General features: G+C 45.7%; 1 protein-coding gene and 1 long non-coding RNA gene across 3 annotated transcripts in view; one reads left to right on the top strand and one right to left on the bottom strand.

Annotated features, from left to right (window-relative positions):
- The window catches only part of LOC115257165 (hemicentin-1), a 499,013-nt gene that overhangs the window by 180,420 nt on the left and 298,696 nt on the right, over positions 1 to 19,897 (top strand). Inside the window, exon 2 of one of the 2 annotated variants that reach the window (XM_062846043.1) lies at positions 17,399 to 17,414. The gene's annotated coding sequence lies outside the window, so the exon portion shown is untranslated. Of the gene's footprint in view, positions 1 to 17,398; positions 17,415 to 17,436; positions 17,559 to 19,897 lie in introns of those variants that run through there. The other variant, XM_062846044.1, reaches the window with a different exon arrangement.
- Positions 6,493 to 7,497, bottom strand: LOC134286260 (uncharacterized). Its single transcript, XR_009996879.1, has 2 exons — positions 6,925 to 7,497; positions 6,493 to 6,866 (listed from the first exon to the last, which is right to left on the bottom strand). It is a non-coding gene; the product is annotated as an uncharacterized LOC134286260 (long non-coding RNA).

Genomic DNA, 19,897 nt, shown 5'->3' with positions numbered 1-19,897 from the left:
GTAGAAACAGGACGCTGTCGATTTCGCAAATAGCCGCCCGATGGCCGAACGTCGGCTGATCTGCCTCGAGCGTTGGGTGGCGCTGTATCCTCTGCTGTTTTGATCCACGCCGGACCTGGTGCTTGCCGCTCGGGGTTGTATTAAATCCTAACAAACCTGGAAAAGTTCCAGTGATATGGGATGCGACAGCTAAAGTCAACGGAGTGTCGCTAAATAAGATACTAATGAAAGGACCGGACCTACTGGCCCCACAGTTGTCCATCACGTTCAAATTCAGTGCTCGAGTGGGGGCAATCTCCAGTGATATCCAGGAAATGTTTTAGTGAGTCGGGATCAGAAGCCAAGATCGGAGTGCTCTACTATTCATTTTCCGGGATTCCCCATCGGAGCCCATGGTTACGATGGCATCAGACATGGCGATCTTCGGAGCAACTTGTTCTCCATGCTCAGTCGCAATACGTCAAGAATCTGAACGTGTCGAACCAAGAGGAAGCCCAAGCAACACACATGTTATATAAAAGTTACGTCAGCGCAAGTTTTGGTTGTATAGAAGTTTATTTTACGTTATTTAAACACAATGTTCAAATTACGTCAAATATACTTCTATACAACCAAAACTTGCGCTGCCGTAACTCTATTATAACATGTGTGTTGCTTGGGAGAATACCCAAGTGCAACAGCGGCGATCAAAAACAGGTATTATGTCGACGACTACCTGGACCGCGTCGACACCGAGGAAGAAGGAGCTCAGTTGACGTTAGAAGTCGCGAAAGTTCGTCAAAAAGCAGGGTTTCACATTCGAAATTGGGTATCCAACAAGCCCAAGATATTGGAAGCGATTGGAGAAGTCGAACAGGCCACTGTGTAACACTTAACGAAGAACATTCAAAGCGAATTGGTGCGATTGCTGGGAATATCTTGGATACCCGATGAAGATTCTAATGCTTCAATCTCAGCCTGCAAGGAGACATTGTAAAACTGTCGAAAGGTGAAAGAGCTCCAATCAAGAGCATGATGCTCAGTCTGCGTATGAGAATCTTCAATCCTTTGGCATTAGTGGGGTCGCTGGTCACCAAAGCAAGACTACATGACGTCTAGAGTGAAAAAGTTAAGTGGGATGAGCAGACTCCTGAAGATATCTTCGAGCGGTGGAAATTGTGGCTGCAAGCAATGGATCACTAAAACAAGATTAAAATTCAGCGGAGCTACTTCTCTGGATAGGATCCGGACTGCTACGCATCATTGGAGCTGCACATTTTTGTTGACGGCATCCTGCGGTTGCATACTTTCGCGTCCATGGCAAAGGGCAGATACGGTGCCCTCTGGTTCCCTCCAAAACAAAGGTTGCTCCTCTACAGCGTTTATCAATCCCCCGTATCGAGCTGCAGGCGGTGGTCATCGGAGCACGATCGCGCAGAATAATAGTAGAAGGGCAGTCTGTTAAATTCAAAGGAGCGTGTTTTTGGGGCGATTTGAGCAACCTTATCTCGTGGATTAGATCGGACACTAGACGCTACCGACAATACGTAGCTTTCCGCGTCAATGAGATCCTGAGTCAGTTGACGGTTGAAGAGTGGCGATACATAGTTGGAAACATACAAAAACGTTGCGGACGAGGTAAAAAATTGGACAAAGGTCAAGCCGCACAGCAGATGAATGCGTGATCCAGCGTTTTTGTATGAAAAGGAGAATAGCTGGTCAAAGGATGAGTCGGATATAGTGAACAAAACGGAGGAAGAGTTGCGACCAGTGTTCATATTCAGTAGTTGATGTCGACCGTTTCTCAAAGTATGAACGACTGCTGCGAAGCATCGCATACGTACACAAATTTTGTGACATCGCACTGCAGCCAACAAGAGATGAACACCGAAGTTCTGCAGGTGTGCTGACAAGCGAGGCTCTCCAGAAAGCTAAAACGAAGTTTGTGGCGTATGGCGCAAACAGACCAGTATTCAGGCGAGGTGACAACATTGATGAGAAATGCCGAAGTGGAAGCAGATTAGCGGAAACCGTTGGACAAAAACAGTTCGGTCGCAAAGTTGCCTCCTTGAACTTGGCGTCTACGACCCTGCGGGGATGAACCAGCCTAAGGCTGAAAATCCCCATAATAAAGAGCCAGTAATAATAACTCTACGACCCTACTTACCTTACCGGTCAGGCTAAGGCCGGGGTGGCCTCTGCTGTACATAGTAGCCGCCTCCATTCCACTCGGTCCATGGCTGTTTGTCTCCAGTTCCGCACTCTGCGTAGGGTCCGCAGATCGTCCTCCACTTGGTCGACCCACCTAGCTCGCTGCGCTCCACGTCTTCTTGTACCGGTCGAATGACTCTCGAGAACCATTTTAGTCGGGTTGCTATCCGACATCCTGATGACGTGACCCGCCCACCGTAGCCTCCCGATTTTCGCGGTATGGACGATGGTTGGTTCTCCCAGCAGCTGATGCAGCTCGTGGTTCATTCGCCTTCTCCAAGTCCCGTCTTCCATCTGAACTCCGCCGTAGATGGTACGCAACACCTTCCGTTCGAAAACTCCAAGGGCGCGTTGGTCCTCTGCACGTAGGGTCCATGTTTCGTGCCCATAGAGGACGACCGGTCTAATCAACGTTTTGTAGATGGTTAACTTCGTGTTACGGCGAACTTTCCTCGATTTCATCACCGTCGATATGAATTCGGGGTAACGGGCGCGGTGATTCCTCCCTGGAGCCCTTTGCCATCATGTACTTTGTGTGGAGCGGACCTGGTGTGATGGTTAGAACACTTGACTATCACGCCGAGGACCTGGGATCGAATCCCACTCCTGACAAACTCACAAAATGTGAGTTCTTCCTTCGGAAGGGAAGTAAAGTGTGGGTCACGAGATGAACTAGCCTAGGGCTAAAAATCTCGTTAATACAGATAAAAAAAAATCATGTACTTTGTCTTCGACACATTAATGACTAATCCGATTCGCCTGGCTTCCCTCTTTAGTCGGATGTACGTTTCCGCCATCGTCTCAAATTTACGAGCAATAATATCAATATCATCGGCGAAACCAAGCAGCTGAACGGACTTCGTGAAAATCGTCCCACTCGTGTTTATCCCCGCTCTTCTTATTACACCCTCCAAAGCAATGTTGAACAGCAAGCACGAAAGACCATCACCTTGCCGTAACCCTCTGCGAGATTCGAAGGGACTCGAGAGTGTCCCTGATACTCGAACTACGCACATCACTCGATCCATCGTCGCCTTGATCAACCGTATCAGTTTATCCGGGAATCCGTATTCGTGCATAATCTGCCATAGCTGTTCTCGATCGATTGTATCATACGCCGATTTGAAATCGATGAACAAGTGATGTGTGGGCACGTTGTATTCGCGGCATTTCTACAACACCTGGCGGATGGCGAACATCTGGTCCGTTGTAGCGCGTTCACCCATGAATCCAGCCTGATATTGCCCCACGAACTCTCTTGCAATCGGTGATAGACGGCGGCATAAAATTTGGGAGAGTATCTTGTAGACAGCGCTCAGTAGTGTGATCGCGCGGTAGTTTCCGCAATCCAACTTGTCGCCCTTTTTGTAGATGGGACACACGATACCTTCCATCCATTCCTCCGGTAATACTTCCTCCTCCCAAATCTTGGTAATGACCCAGTGTAGTGCTCTCACCAGTGCTTCTCCACCGTATTTTAGAAGCTCGCTTGGTAGTTGATCTGCTCCAGCGGCTTTGTTGTTTTTCAACCGGCCAACCTCCTCCTCAATCTCTTGAAGGTCAGGGGCCGGAAGTCTTTCGTCCTGTGCACATACTCCTAGATCTGTTACCACGCCACCTTCGGTACTTGCTACGTCGCCATTGAGGTGCTCATCGTAATGCTGCCGCCACCTCTCGACCACCTCGCGCTCGCTCGTGAGAATATTCCCGTGATTATCTCGGCACATGTCGGCTTGTGGCACAAAGCCTCTGCGCGAGCGGTTCAGCTTCTCGTAGAACTTTCGTGTGTCCTTAGCGCGGTACAGCTCTTCCATCGCTTCGCGATCTCGTTCTTCCTGCTGGCGCTTCTTCATCCGGAAGACTGAGTTCTGCCTGTTCCGCGCCTGTTTGTAACGTGCCTCATTCGCTCTCGTACGGTGTTGCAGCATTCTCGCCCATGCTGCATTCTTCTCGTTTTTCAACTGTTCACATTCGCCGTCGTACCAGTCGTTTCTGTGATTCGGAGTCGCGAAGCCTAGTGCTGTAGCCGAGGTACTACCTATGGCGGATTGGATGTCCCTCCAGCTATCTTCAAGTGTAGCTGCGCCAAGCTGCTCTTCCGTTGGTAGGGCCACTGCTAACTGCTGCGCGTAGTCTTGAGCCACTTCTACGTTACGAAGTTGCTCGATGTTGAGCCGCGGCGTTCGACTTCGACGCGTGGTGATAACTGTCGAAAGTTTTGAGCGCATGCATACAGTGACTAAGTAGTGATCCGAATCTATATTCGCACTGCGGTATGTGCGGACGTTGGTTATATCCGAGAAGAATTTACCGTCGATTAGAACGTGGTCGATTTGGTTTTCTGTTTGGTGGTCGGGTGATCTCCAGGTGGCTTTGTGGATATCTTTGCGGGGAAAGAAGGTGCTTCGGACTACCATACCACGGGAGGCTGCAAAGTTTACGCATCGCTGGCCGTTATCATTCGATACGGCGTGCAGGCTGTTTCGCCCGATTACCGGTCTGTACATTTCCTCCCTTCCTACCTGCGCGTTCATGTCGCCGACAACGATTTTCACGTCACGCGGCGAGCAACCATCGTATGTTTGCTCTAACTGCGCGTAGAACGCTTCTTTCTCGTCATCGGGTCTCCCTTCGTGTGGGCAGTGGACGTTGATGATGCTGTAGTTGAAGAAACGGCCCTTAACTCTCAACATGCACATCCTTGCGTTGATCGGCTGCCACCCGATCACACGTTGTCGCATCTTGCCCAACACTATAAATCCTGTTCCCAATTCATTGGTGGTGCCACAGCTTTGGTAGAAGGTAGCCGCTCGATGCCCGCTTTTCCACACTTTCTTTCCAGTCCAACAAAGTTCCTGCAACGCCACGATGTCGAAGTTTCGGGGATGTAGTTCGTCGTAGATTATCCTGTCACATCTTGCGAAACCTGGTGACTTGCAATTCCATGTTCCAAGTTTCCAATCGTAGTCCTTATTTCATCGCGTGGGTCTTTGCCGATTGTATCGAGTCGTATTTTCTCCTATGTTATTCGCAATGGGGATTTTTACGGGTGGCTTATTGGGCCTACGCCAACACTCCTGTCTCGCCGGAGGGCCATCGTGCCAGTTCTGTTTAACGTCCCAACCAACACTGGACGACCACGCTGATGGGGCTACCACCTTGGATCTAGCTGGGCGTGGTGCAGCGTTTCTTACTCAGCCGATGGATGCCAGAACAGACGCTGTTTGAGCCGCACCTCCTTGGTGAACAGACACTCGGATCGTACCTCCTCAATCTAGCTGAAGTCAGAAGGACAATAGTGCCCAGGCTGCGCTACCAGCTAAGCACACAACTCTTAGCTGGCGGTCTTTGTCATCGTTTGACCCGTGGAAGCATGAGGTAGGAACTTGTGAGGACCAGAGCTATATTGCACGCTCTCCTTATCGACTCACCGTTTTGCAGCCCAAACTCTACGACCCTAGATACCCCATAATTCTGCCAAGACAACACCAAATCACTCAGCTGTTTTTGGATTGGTACCATCGTTATTTTCGGCATGCGGCAAACAATCGTGAATGAAAATCGTATGAAATTCTACATTAGAGGCTAAGCGTTAAAGCACGTTATGCAGCTAATCGCTGCCAATGGTGCCATATCTACAAGGCTGTACCAGTTCCAGCGAAGATAACACAACTTCCAAAGTTCCGGATCATTTCTGCGAGCATTCACATTTGTGGGGATTGATTATTTTGGACCCTTCTGCGTAAAAGTAGGGTAAATGATGATGGTTGGACCAATGGGACGTGTTCATGCATGTAGTCAACATTTGTGCCTAAAAATCACTATGATTTTGACATCATGGTATGCTATACTTTGTGTTAATGAAAAGCACTACTCTTCTAGTTTTCAGAAAGCCCCACAAATAACCAAAAAAGTGTAAACATAATTAATTAAAGCCTTTTTATAGAGCAAAGGAATTTGATTTTGGTTGGACCAATGGTAATAATGGTTGGACCAAAGAAATGATCATGGTTGGACCAATCAGCAGACAACACCTCTCAAACGAGTATATGTTTGGTAAACCACGATCAATTTTGGGAGTGCATTTTTTTAGTAGATTCAGTTACAGTCAGTGAGTTCAGCGTGGTAATATAATGGAAACGTAGAGGTAATGGATCTTTATTCGTTTATAAATTGCTCAGACCGGAGGTTACAACCAAGCTATTATAACTTACGATAGTTTTCAGAATCTGTAAACAGGTGTTCCATTAGAGTCCCACGGCGTAAAATTTAAATCATGACGGGGTAAAATACATAAAAAAGTAAGTAATACATATGAATTTATTTCGGCAAGCAATTGAATGTATGTAGCACAATGTCAAGTAATTTCAGTCAGCTCGCCTGCGGTAAAATTGTAATCCAGGGACCCATCGGAAAATGATCGCTGCCAGAGGGCAGAGTGATGAGGCTGGTCCATAAGTTGGCGTATAAGCCAGCTTATGAAACACACAGCGGCCAATTTACAATATCAGGCTGCGTTTTTGAAGATGTCGGCTTATCAGCAATATTCAGCCAGCGGCAAACGTCTGTCCTTCGGGGTTGAGCACCGAATATGTAGAACCACTCAAACGCACGAGCTTCGGTAACATTCAAGAGTGTATCAAGTCCGTAGTAGCATTATGTTGCGCGCCATACTCCTACAATGGTTCAAGAGAGTCTTAAATATTCCAATAGTTATAAGATTTAGTTACCAACCTGTTGATTCAGTGTTTTTCTGTGCGGTTGAAGTAGTTAGGTTCGAAAGACTTCATCGCGACGGTTCGGTACCTACTGTCAGCGCCCGCAAAGAAAACTGTAAACAAGTTCAACTGAACCTAGCAACCCACATGGTAACGGTTAGGTCCAACTAAAATCATACGTAGGACCAACCATGATCAGATTCAGTTGACATTATTTCGCTAATTAATTGCATTTTTTGAAGAATATGATAAACTTCCAAAGTACCGAAATGAAGTTTACAAATTTTCGCACCAGTATAACCCAAAAAGTTTCTAGGATTTTCCACGGAATGTCTTTATTGTAGAAGCTGTAAATCGCTTAATTTCGGTACCCAAATGTGCTAATTGCAAGTCTTCCCGAAAAGCTCAGTTATTTTATGAATTTGAAGATATTTCGATCAAAATCAATGTGAATTCAAGGAAGAAGGCATACTACTTCGATACTAATGACATTTAGATCAAGTTGGTGAGAAAGTGTTGGCTAAATTGGTATTTTTAAAAAATGGTCCAACCATGATCAGTTTTTGACTCGGTCCAACCATCATCATTTACCCTAGGCTGCAGCTCAGTCAAGCGCTTGTCCGATTTACGTGGTTAACCGTTAAGGCAATCCACATGGAGCTAGCGTACAGTTTGACGACTAAATCGTGCAAAAACGCCATTCATTGTTCGAAGAGGAGCGCCACAAGAGGTTTATACAGACAATAGCCAAAATTTTGTCCGCGTAAGCAGGGAGATCCAGAAGGAACTCCAGGTGATCAATACTACGAAGAGCAGTACGTTTACGGACACGAACACCAAGTGGCGGTTCAATCCCCTTGTGGCGTTTTATATGAGCGTCCGTTACCTACGGCACGGACTCTGGACGAATCATAACACTGTTAACCGAAGCTGAACATATGGTCAATACGCGACCGTTAACTTTGGGGCTGTCCATAAACCACGTGGTCATTTTTTTGGGACTTTTCAACCCCTCCCCCCCCCGCGTGGTCATTAGTCCATACATTTTTTTTTAATTGTCCATACAAAATGGTCATTGGCCGAACCCCCCCCCCCCTCCTCATGACCACGTGGTTTATGGACAGCCCCTTTCGTGCTACTGAATAACGAGCAGCAGGAGTCTTTAACTCCGAACCATTTTTTGATGCAGAGTTGCAGCGGAGTTCGTCAACAAGTAGACGCGAAAAGGGCTCTGTCAGATGGATGGGCTTTGATTTAGCACCTGCCGGACGCATTTGGGCGGCGATGGATCCTCGAGTATTTAGCGGTGGTTTCTCGGCGCAGTAAGTGGTTTGAGGATGTAGCTCAAGTTATGGAAGCAATGTTAGTGTTGATAGCTGAAGAGATTCGCAATGGATGGATACGCGGCCGAGTAATCCATACGTACTCAGGCAAGGATGGAGTTGCGCTAAAACCAGGCGTAGAGACGTCAAGCGGAATACTAAACAGAGCTGTCAGAAAACTGGCGGTCCTTGATGTGACTCAAAATAGTGAAGCCGAGAAGGCTCTCGGGCGCCACATGGGGGAAGATGTTATCGGCAAACCTTCCACTTAACAGTCTCTCGGCAAATATGAGTAGTGTGCGTGTGGCCAATTGATCGTGCGATAAAGGGATCAATGGAATGGCGTGCACGCGCGTGGCGATTGCAACAAATTATATGGGAGAATCGGAGACTGGGTCACATTTTCATCCATATCTCGTTGTTGCGGCCAATGCTCAACCCCAAAGATTTGTATGAGACTTGGGATGCGGCGGCAACCGTCGGAGTGTCTCCCTGAAATCAACTTGCTGAAAGACCCAGACATCCTCACTACTAAGCTGTCGGTGATCGCGAACAATCAGTGGCCATTGATGACTACATACCGGAAATATACCGGAAATATACCGGAAGGGATGCCAATGAGCAACGTTGACAGCGCATCAATTCCATGGCTATTTTTGGAGCTACACGCTTTTTCTGTTCGGCTCAACTTTGAAGATACCGAAACGCTTTTCAGCATTCGATACAGTTTCCTGCTTCCACAATTGTAAATCGTACATACGTGGATGACTATTTTGATTGGCTGGACTCTGAGGAGGAAGTTCTACGGAGATCCAAAGAAGTAATGTTCATTAACGCTAACGCGGGGTTTGAAGTTAGAAACTGGCCTTCTTATTTGCCGCTGGTTCTAAGCGATTTGGACGAGGAAGGGTCAAACGAATTGGAACAGTTTTATTAGGACAAAGCAATTGAAAACGAAAGAGTGCTGGGCATAGTGTGGAAATTGCAATTATGAACTCTTATTAGCTGTTCCATCCGGAAGTTGGAAGATGATGTGCTGGTTCAACTGGGACCAAACAATTAACGACAACTTGTACAACAAGTGTAGATCGAGGATAAGCCTTCCTTTACTAAACCCAAGAACTTGACCGCTTCAACAACTTCCTCCTGCCTACACTAAAACGAAATTGAGGGCTATACATTTGTTCCAAAACGTCACGTTTCCAGATAACCTTATCGATGCTACCTAGTATTCAAAATGAAGCCTGAAATCTTCCTGAGCATCGATACTTCAAAATGTATTGTCAAAAGCTACAAACCCCCAGAATACCCTGTGACACCCCAGAGACATGCCAAAATCCCCCAAAAACGCCTCCTGAAACCCACTGAAAATCATCTGCAATTTCCTGAAAAACCTCCGCAAACCCCTTGAAACCGCCACGATTTCCCTGTCCTAATAACGACTCCGAAATCCGCTGTAAATTCACTAAAACCTCCTGCAAAGCCTTGAAAACCCCCTGAAACGCCATCGGACCTCTGTAATGCAGTTGACGATCCGAAACCCCCGAAAAAGCACCTGCAACGCCTCTGAAACTCGCTGAAAATCCTATGAAACCTTCTGTAACTTCCTGAAACTTATTGAAACGCCTCTGCCTCTGAAACCCCCGGTAAACTCAACCGAGTGCGGTGAAACCCCGCAAAACCCCACTGGAGCAACGTGAAGCCTTCAAACGCCCTAAAGTACCCCTGAAACTTACGTGAAACTCTTCCGAGGGCCTGTAAAGCCCGCTGAAGACCCTCTGAAATCTCCAGAAATGCGCTTAAACTCCCTTGAAAAACCTCCAAAACCCGTATGATTCTCCTAGCCAATCGACCTTCTTTTTATCTAAATGGATTTGAAAAAAAAAAAATTGCATTCGAAAGTCTTAAACATTGGATATACCCATTCGCGAAAAAAAAACTAGAACAACTCATTATTATGAAAGTTTATAATTTTATAAAACTTCTCATCTTTGGTAGAGTCAAATGAAGTGTATCTAACAGTTCATTTAAAATAACATAAAAAGTCGAAAGTTCATCAGAATTCATAATTGCATATATGCTTATCCGACGTGTCCATCTTGCTGTGAAATTTCTGAACTGACTTGAACCGACTTCTTTCCTAATGGATAACGGTATAACTGAGCACATCCTCGTCATATGTACGTAAGAAAAGCCAACTTTATATCCTCTGCTGCATCATGAAGATTTACGTCAAGGATTTTCATTTTTGTTAACGAAGCTGTAGAAACTTTTCTTACTCATTTAGCCGTTTTCCACGACCGGGCTTCCTGGAAGGAGCAGGAATGCGAAAGCCAACTTACTTTCTCTGCCTGGCTGGTTGCTGCTATCTTGTCGCGTTGCTGCTGCTGTCTGTGGTGTCTGATGTAGCTGCACAAATTCAGTCCGGGAGTCCTGCGAAGGGAGGAAGTTGCGGCGCGGTAGTGCCAGTCAAAGGGTTGGCAACAGTTATGAAATTGTTCTTGCAGCAATAAGGAAATTTGTTGAGATTGCAACTGTAATTAAAATTGAATATGAAGTGGAAACGAAACTATAATTGCGGAAAATTGAAAGCGTTTCCTGGCAACGTTTCTACTGCGGCTGGTGTCTACCACAGCTATCAAGAAATTACTTGTCTATCTTGATGAGATGGGCTTAGTGCTGGTGGAGTAATTTCATCGTGTGCAGTTGAGCAAGATTTGAAAAATAAGTAAAAATATGTTTCCAAACTAATTTTGTGATGAATTCCATGGTTTATTTCTTTTCAAACTTGATGCTGACTGAATTTACCTGACTTACTGATGGTTTCTTTCAATTGGAAGCAATTCATTGTTTGGTTTACCAGCAACTAGGGTTGAAATTTACCATACAATCATACATATTTATCTTTGAATAGCAGACTTGATTGGGTCTATTAGGATCTGATTCTATAAATCTTAACCCCTTTCTAATCAAAAGTTGTTCCAATCTCATTTGCAAAACAAAACACCTTCCAACTTTGAGGCGGAGGCAAATCAATGGACGTTTTTGTGTGTCCCTAAGACAATCGTGCTGATCCGTGACCATTCCGGCCGTTCACGTCTATCTGGGAGATTCGATCGACCGATAACGAGCCCAAAAGTTTTGTCCGGGACCGTTGTTGGTTTCTTCTTCCCAGAAGGAATTCCCAATTCTTTTGCCAATCTTTGTTTATTGCCCCCACGCATGTTCGACTTGGATTTCCTTCCTCTGAATAGAGCGGCGGTGGCCGTAGAAGGAACGTATGCTCTTCTGCTGAGAGATCAGGAAAACTTTTCCTTTCCGGTAATCTCATTTTCAATTTAGCGTATCATTCAGGGCGGACAACTTGTGAAGCATCGTCGCTCGGTTTCCGATGTCATCGGGGTACGTTGTCTTTCCCACCGCTTGGAAAGTGGAAAAATGAGTTCCTTCTGTGGCTTTGCTTCTGTTTCTTTTCCTAGACCAAGAGGCAGAAGACGAAGGAAAGGGTTTTTAAATTAAAGATACACGTCATGGCTCAACGAATGAAATGCTTTAAACAGGTCTGTAAGACGAAGTTTGGTTAATGCTAAAAAAGAAATAGTTCGATCCACACAAGCAAATTGAATGCACAAGCATTGAAATACATTTGAAAAGCTTCGCAGAAATATACTTGAACTTTAAATGGTATTAAGTTAAGGTTTTTGTAATTCATTATTGGTGAACAGTTAGCCAAAAATGTTGAAAACACTACTTTTATACATTATATGCCTATCATGCTCTCGAAGTGGAAGCAAAAAATCGATTTCATGTTTTCGCTCATTTTTTCTCTCTGCTAAAAGTTCCGTTTAAAACGAATACCTACATTCGTGTTATTTACTTTCCTTACTGGATAGAGTGGAATGTTTTGCGCCCAACGCGGATTACCGCAACGCTGTTAAGGTATTAAGCTTGGCATTGATTTCCACTCCACTCCATGTTTATGGAGTGGTTTTCGGGCAAAGGTGAACGTAGGATTCGGTGAATTTGAATTCATTATATTTTAGCTGTATGCATTTTATTGGTAATCACTGTTACTTAATCGCACAAAGCCAATGCAGTTTTCCGTAACGAAGGACATGGAATTGAACTACGAAATTAATACACACGACGCCAATGAACAGGTCGGAAAAGAGGACTTTTTCCGTCCATTCATCGGTACGGAGAGCCTTCACTTCGTCACAAACGACAACGACCTGAGATTATTCCAGACCTGTTGCCTGAGGGATGGCTATTTAGTAACACCTGCTTTACGCTCAATAATATCTGCACGCACATCTGGAGACACCAAAGGGTAAGTTTGCAATTAAATCGACCATATGCCGGTAGATGGCCGATATTTCTCGAAAGTCATTGAAATAAGTACCTACTTTTAGGGGTTCCAATATCGACTCAAATCACTATCTCGTAGTTCTTAAAATTCGAGCTCGGTTATCAACCGTGTCGGATTTTAGGAACCGGTGATCGCTGCATTTCAACACCCAGCGTTGTTCAGCAGACGGTATGGTAGATAACAATGCTCAAAACTTTTATAAGACCGGTGGTCCTCTACAGACATAAAACATGAACCATGTTCGAGAAGGACCTGCATGTACTTGATTTTTTTCGAATGACACGTGCTAGGGACGATCTTTAGTGGGATGTTGGAGAACGATGTGTGGCGGCGTAGGATGGACCACGAGCTCACTGCACTCTACAGCGAATCCAGCATCCAGAAGGTGGCCAAAGGCACGGTAAAGGCTGGGTATGCTGCGCAATTCAGATCCCATTGTGATCCACTAGCCTCTACCCAGCAACTCCTATCCCTACCTCCACGCGGTACCGGCCGGAAACTATGAGCAACCTTAGGGAAGATCGGGTAACCAACCCCGGTGGGAACTTTGGTCGTAGGCTGACAGGGAAGGGGGGTTTGCTTCGGCAAACCTGAGCGTCTGTTCTCCAGGAGGAGCGGCTCACAACAGCGTCTGATTCCCATGTTACGGGCGGCTGATCTACGTCCGAGTGCCCGGGAAGGACTCTAAGCTCAACTGTGCACTATGGTCCTCTGGAAAATAGGGGGTTGGTGTCAGGCCCTACGAGCCAGCCGTAAAAAAAACATTGTAACGGAAAATCAGCAACAGAATAATACGAACCGAGACCAACGGCAACAAAAAGGACTTGCGATTGGAAACTCGGTATGTAGAACTGCCGATCTCTCAACTTCATTGGGAGCACCCGCATACTCGCCGATCTACTGAAGGACCGCGGGTTCGGCATCGTAGCGCTGCAGGAGGTGTGTTGGACAGGATCCATGGTGCGAACGTTTAGCCCTCTCTTTCCCATGGTAGCACAGGTGATCCACTACTTTGCACTGTTCATTTAACTCTAAAACAAAAACGAGCAGAGAATTTTTGACCAAATCTGGCATAATAGTTCATTAAACATATACAAACATCTGACGAAAAAATGGGAATGATCTAACTTATCCTGTATTTGTATGAGCAGTGCAAAGTAGTGGATTACCTGTGCTACCATGGGAAAGAGAGGGTTAGAGGTAATCATACCATCTACCAGAGCTGCGGCAACACACGCGAGCTGGGAACAGCTTTCATCGTGATGGGTGATATGCAGAAGCACGTGATCTGTTGGTGGCCGATCGACGAAAGAATGTGCAGATTGAGGATCAAGGGCCGATTCTTCAACTTCAGCATAATAAACTCCACAGCTCACACTCCGGAAGCACTGATGATGACGATCGCTGCCCAAGCCACGACGTCAAGATCATCATAGGAGATTTAAACGCACAGGTAGGCCAGGAGGAGGAATTCAGACCGACGATTGGTAAGTTTCGCGCCCACCAGCAAACGAACGAAAACGGCCTACGACTCATTGATTTCGCCACCTCCAAAAATATGGCCCTACGTAGCACCTTTTTCCAACACAGCCTCCCGTATCGTTACACCTGGAGATCACCAACGCAGACGGAATCTCAAATCGACCACGTTCTGATTGACGGACGGCAATTCTCCGTCATTATTGACGTCAGGACCTATCGTGGCGCCAACATCGACTCCGACCACTATCTGGTGATGGTCAAATTGCGCCCAAAACTCTCCGTCATCAACAATGTACGGTACCGGCGACCGCCACGGTAGAACCTAGACCGACTGAAGCATCCGGATGTGGCCTCAGCATACGCGCAGAATCTCGAGGCCGCGTTGCCAGACGAGGGCGAGCTCGATGAGGCCCCTCTAGAGGACTGCTGGAGTACAGTGAAAGCAGTCATCAACGACGCAGCCGAGAGCACCATCGGGTACGTGGAACGGAATCGACGGAACGAATGGTTCGACGAATAGTGCAGAACAATTTGGAGGAGAAGAACGCAGCGAGGGCGGTAATGCTGCAGCAAGGGACTCGACAGAACGTGGAACGTTATAAACAGAAGCGGTAACAGCAGACCCACCTCTTTCGGGAGAAAAAGCGCCGCCTGGAAGAAGCGGAGTGTGAAGAAATGGAACTGCTGTGCCGTTCCCAAGAAACACGGAAGTTCTATCAGAAGCTCAACGCATCCCGCAACGGCTTCGTGCCGCGAGCCATAATATGCAGGGATAAAGACGGAGGCCTCTTGACGGACGGACGTAAGGTGATCGAAAGGTGGAAGCAGCACTTTGATCAGCACCTGAACGGCGTGGAGAACGTAGGCACGGGAGCCCACGGAAACGGAGGAAACGACGACGCCAGTGCAGCGGAGGACGGAAATGAACCAACTCCCACGCTGAGGGAAGTTAAGGATGCCATTCACCAGCTCAAAACCAACAAAGCAGCTGGTAAGGTTGGTATCGAAGCTGAACTCATCAAGATGGGCCCAGAAAAGTTGGCCACCTGTCTGCATCGGCTGACAACTACCGGAGGAGTGGAAGGGAGGGGTAATCTGCCCCATTCTCAAAAAAGGCGACCATTTGGAATGTGAGAACTTCAGGGCGATCACTATTTAGAATGCTGCCTACAAAGTGCTATCCCAGATCATCTTCCGTCATCTGTCACCTAAAACGAATGAGTTCGTGGGAAGTTATCAAGCCGGTTTCATCGACGGCCGGTCGACATCGGACCAGATCTTCACCGTACGGCAAATCCTCCAGAAATGCCGTGAATACCAGGTCCCTACGTATCACCTGTTCATCGACTTCAAAGCGGCATACGACAGTATCGACCGCGCAGAGCTATGGAGAATCATGGACGAAAACGGCTTTCCTGGGAAGATGACTAGACTGATTAAAGCAACGATGGACGGTGTGCAAAACTGCGTAAGGGTTTCGGGTGAACTATCCAGTTCATTCGAATCTCGCCGGGGATCGAGATAAGGTGATGGACTCTCATGTCTCCTCTTCAACATCGCTCTGAAAGGTGTGGTGCGACGAGCCCGGCTCAACAGCTGTGGAACGATTTTCACAAAATCCGGTCAATTTGTGTGTTTTGCGGAAAACATGGACATTATTGCCAAAACATTTGGAACGGTGGCAGAGCTGTACACCCGCCTGAAACGCGAAGCAGCAAAGGTCGGACTGGTGGTGAATGCCTCAAAAACAAAGTACATGCTGGTAGGCGGAACCGAACACAACCGGATCCGTCTGGGTAGTAATGTTACGATAGACGGGGATACTTTCGAGGTGGTGGAGGAATTCGTCTACCTCGGATCCTTACTGACGGCTGACAACAACGTGAGCCGTGAAATTCGGAGGCGCATCATCAGCGTAAGTCGGGCCTACTATGGGCTCCAGAAGAAACTCCGGTCGAAAAAGATTCACCCACGCACCAAATGCACCATGTACAAAACGCTAATACGACCGGTGGTTCTCTACGGACGCGAGACATGGACCATGCTCGAGGAGGACCTGCAAGCACTCGGAGTTTTCGAGCGACGCGTGCTAAGGACGATCTTCGGCGGTGTGCAGGCGAACGGTGTGTGGTGAAGGATGAACCACGAGCTCGCTGCACTTTACGGCGAACCCAGCATCCAGAAGGTGGCCAAAGCCGGAAGGATACGGTGGGCAGGGCATGTTGCAAGAATGCCGGACAACAACCCTGCAAAGCTGGTGTTTGCAACTGATCCGGTTGGCACAAGAAGGCGTGGAGCGCAGAGAGCACGATGGGCGGACCAGGTGGAGCGTGACCTGGCGAGCATTTTGCGCGACCGAGAATGGAGAGCGGCAGCCACAAACCGAGTATTGTGGTGTACTATTGTTGATTATGTCTTGTTTTAAATGAGATGTTGAACAAATAAATGTATGTAAGGTGGCCAAAGCCGGAAGGATACGGTGGACAGGGCATGTTGCACGAAAGTCAGACAACAACCTTGCAAAATTGGTGTTCGGTACCGATCCGGTTGGCACAAGAAGCGTGGAGCGCAGAGAGCACGATAGGCGGACTAAGTGATGCGTGATCTGGTAAGCATTGGGCGTGATCCAGTATGGAGAGTGACAGCCACGAACCGGGTATTGTGGCGTATTATTGTTGAAAAGTACTGTGATAATTTTGTTTAAAAATGGGTAAAACTGAAAAATACCGTAACATTAATTTCATTGCAATTCCGTGACATTTTCCAACCCTGACGGCAAGTCATTTTACACTATGCCCAGGATTCTAAATAAAATTTTAACCCAAATAGAGCATCGATCGGTAATCGAATTTGCCGCATCCCAAAAATTGATTCCAATTTGTATTTACAAAGTGGACTGAAAGCACTTGATTTTTTGCTGAAACTCAACTCAATTCACTAACGACTCCTCGATGTTTTCTCGCACAATTCCATTATTTGATTCAATATTTGAATTTAACTCTGTCCCGTGTACAAGGCACACACAGTCCGAAGAAGCAAAAAAAAACGCCTCGTCAGCGAAATATCTTCTCACCCAAAATGTTCTCGCCATTGGCCAGCGCCAAGTTCGCAAACCGAAATAAAACGTAATGAACGAACTTTTCACCGAACATCACGTACACAGCTCGCTACAACCGAAAAAAAAACTGAACATTTTTGCTCGCTATACAAACGGTTGAAAAATTATTTCCCAAATCAAATAAAAAATAATTCTTCCTATTTTATTCTTTTGCACTAATTTTCCTCCTGTTTTTCTCCTGCACTTTCGTTTATTTCAGACTTCCTGACCCATCGGTATGGCATGGCGCAACGCTGCTAGACGCCCATTCTCGAAAACTTGACTGAATGGTTCTGAGAGACAGAGAGTGTGGAAATTCGACAAATACCTACCCTATCCATCTGAAAAATTTGGTAGACAGGTTCAATGCCAATGGAAAGGTTTGATGCAACTTCGTGTTAAAAAGTATACCTCAGCGACCTCATTTAACTTAAGACGAAAGCTAGTGGGTATGCTGTAAATGTCGTCATTTTGCCAAGCACGGTTTGCTTTTACCCACGATATGTTGTGCATATCATGCATTTGTGCACATTTTAAACTCGAATTTTTAGAAAAATCGAAATGCTCGTTTCTCCAAAGCAATTTTGGATGAGTACTCCGTACTCGCTGGACCTTTGATCAGTATGTCTACATATCTGCCGCCAAAACCATTCCGCAAGCATCCCAGAAAAAATTATGGTAGTTATCCAGGCAGTAGTTTTTGAAGAAATCAGAGTATGTATCCTAAGATCAATTCCTGTAAGATTCTCGGGAGAAATTTCTGGTGAAATCTCAGAAAGAATCTTGGAATGAATTCTGAAAGAATTCCACTGAAATCCAAGGAGGAATGTCCGAGGAATTTCGGGGGAATCCCTGGATAAATACTGGGATAAACCACCGGAAGAATTCAGCAAAGAAAGAAGCTCCGTACGGAATTCCGAAGAAATTCCCGGCGGAATGCCGGCTGGGTCCCTCAGACGAATTTCGGGAGAAATCCTCAAAAGAATTCCGGAAATAGTCCTTGAAGGAATTCTGGGAAAAAATCTGGAGGAACATTGACACTTGTTGCCCTTTTACTGGCATTTTTACCAGATTTGGTGGTATGTCTGAAACATACTGTAAAAATGTGAATTAGAAGGTACGAAATGTTGTTAATTGAAAAATGGAGAGATGAAATTTGTGAAAAAATCACGTTCTGATGAGATTTGATCCCACGACTCCGTATTCGCTAGACCCTGGAGCAACTCCGGCGGAAATTCTAAGAGGAATTCTAGGAGAGACACTGTGCAAATGAAAAATTCAACACTGCAATAAGGACCAGCCTAACGGTCCATTCCAGAGGCCAACAATGCAACAGCGAATGGAACAAACATGGTTCCCTTTCGGAGCGTTGAAAAAATTAACGAGATAAATGATGCCCCGTGAGCGTGTATAATGACGGCACATGTTCGCGAAATTTTTCATTCGCAGTGCTGTGAGGCCCTCTGACCTAGCAAGTGAACCGTCCACTATGTCACCAACGGGTACTTTTTGGAGGGATGACAATATAGCAGCACAAGCAACAAATGTACCCTGTACCCACTACCCGAGCAGGAGAAAATAGCTGAAGAATAACTAACTCAGGTATGGAAAACCAAATACCTACAACCTGAATGAGGTATTAAGTAGCCCTGCATAAGAGGTAAAATACCTAAAATAATAACTGGTGTGTATTCTGTGCATAACACGTGAATAATGACATCAGGTATGGTAATACCTGAATAATATTCGGCGATTTTTCCATACAAATAGCGATTTTTCCATAATTGAATAATACCTCAAGCAGTCCTCAACACCAAACCAATAACTCATTGAGGTATTGTATCAATACCTACAAAATACCAAAATAAGTTATTTTCAATACCTGGATAACCGACCAATACCTTCTCTTGGTATGATACCTGACTTTGGTATTCTCCAGTTATGTGTCAGTTATTCATTCCTGTTCGGGTACTAGGTACTATAGGTACTGGGAGAGGCATCAGCAGCAACACGATGATGGTTTGATGGCGGACAACTTTTCGCTTCATATGAATGATATGCCCGTTGGCCACTGAAGGTTGCTCAAAGTACACAATATTTTTCTTGCACATGTGTTCTGAATTTCAAGTACGTGGGTAATGGAACACGTCAACCTGGAAGCAGTGATGATGATTCAGGGTGTGGTGGAGCAAGATGTTTTCTGGTGGAATCTGCTCAGATCATGGTCTAGTCTAAAAGTTGTTTTTATTTTGTTCAATACAATCAAAACTTTTAAATTTATCATACATTTTGTGTTTGTATAACATCACTGTTGCTCCCAATTAAGAATTATCCCCGAAAATCTCTTCCATATACCTTTATTTTAGGATTTTTTCAGTAAATAATTAATTCAGGGAATTCATGCAATTCTTGGGAAGGGATATTTTTGCTGGAATTTCTTTTACGAGTTTTGCAAGAGTTCTTCTTAAAATTTCTAGAAAGTTCTCCAGGCTTACTTTCAGGCATACTGTCAGTAATTCCTCTGGGGATTCTTTGGGGACATAATAAACATTTATGGAATGTTTACCGAAAAAAAGGAATTTCTTAGAATGATTTTCAGCAAGAATCTAAAGTTTTTTTTTTTTAAATTCATCCATTTTCATGGATTTCTTTGAAAATTTGTCGAGGGATTCCTCCAAAAATTCTTTCAGGAATTCTCCCAGGAATTTTTCTTCATGAC

Source organism: Aedes albopictus, chromosome 1, assembly GCF_035046485.1.
Source record: "Aedes albopictus strain Foshan chromosome 1, AalbF5, whole genome shotgun sequence".
Taxonomy (NCBI): domain Eukaryota; kingdom Metazoa; phylum Arthropoda; class Insecta; order Diptera; family Culicidae; genus Aedes; species Aedes albopictus.
This window is presented reverse-complemented; position numbering and strand designations above follow the sequence as displayed.